Raw genomic sequence first — 1,337 nt, 5'->3', positions numbered from 1 at the left:
ATATATATATATATATACACATATATATACACACACACATATATACAGTATATACAGAGGTGTAACTAGAAACCACAGGGTCCCGCCTAAAACCCCTATCCCCCCACTCCAAAAAAAAAAAAAAGGTGAATTTGGTACAATTTTTTTTAATTTATTTTTTTAAATTTAACACAGAAAAAAAAAAGTGAATCAGATTACATGTCTGCAAAAGGGGGTACCCCCCGTACTGTATATAGTGGTACTGTATAGTGACACTGTTTACTCCCTACCCCATGCTGTAGTAACAAGGTCTGTAATTTCTGGTTCCACAAACATACAGACACACACACATACATGCATAAATACACACACACTCACAAACATACATACACACATACATGCATAAATACACACACAGTCACAAACATACATACACACACACACATACATGCATAAATACACGCACACACACACACACACACATACATGCATAAATACACACACACATACATATATACACACATACACACATACATGCATAAATACACACATACATGCATAAATACACACACACACAAACATGCATAAATACACACACACATACATATATACACACATACACGCATAAATACACACACACACATACATGCATAAATACACACACACACACACATACATGCATAAATACACACACACACACACACACACACACCAATGGGTAAAACAGAAACACTAACCCCTGTAGTCAGAGACACTAGTGAGGCATCATGTCACACTCACATGATATCAGTGCAGGCAGTGCAAGGTCAACGTTTTTTATTGGAAAAAAAATAATCTTTTTTTTTTAAGCTGGGCCCCCACCCTCAGGGGCCCAGTCACAGTTGCGACCTCTGCACCCACCTGTAGTTTCGTCCCTGAGTATATATATACAGGTGGCCCTCGTTTTACAACGGTTCAATTTACACTGTTTCAGAATAACAACCTTTCTTCCAGTCATGTGACTGCTATTGAAGAGCATTGAGAAGCAGTTCATTTATTAAAATAGCCAGTAGGTGGAGCTGTCCGCTTGTGTTGCAGCAAAGCCAAGCAAGCTGAAATTAATCAGTTTAACCAGACCTGAACTATCGAGCAGATTTCAAAGGAGCAAGATCTTCCTGTCTATAAATCAGTTCAGATTGGAATGCATAGAAAGAACTGTTTGCAGAAAAATCCAAGTGAAGTCTGTGTTGTGTGATTATTTTATTAGGTTTATAATGCTGTTTAGCAAATGTTTTTGTTCATTTTTCTTAGTTTAATTATATATTCTCTGTTGTGTGATTATTTTATTAGGTTTATAATGCTGTTTAGCATTTAAAGTG

The sequence above is a fragment of the Bombina bombina genome, chromosome 7 (assembly GCF_027579735.1).
Source record: "Bombina bombina isolate aBomBom1 chromosome 7, aBomBom1.pri, whole genome shotgun sequence".
NCBI lineage: Eukaryota > Metazoa > Chordata > Amphibia > Anura > Bombinatoridae > Bombina > Bombina bombina.
The sequence above is the reverse complement of the archived record's forward strand: the minus strand, read 5'-3'. Positions refer to the sequence as shown.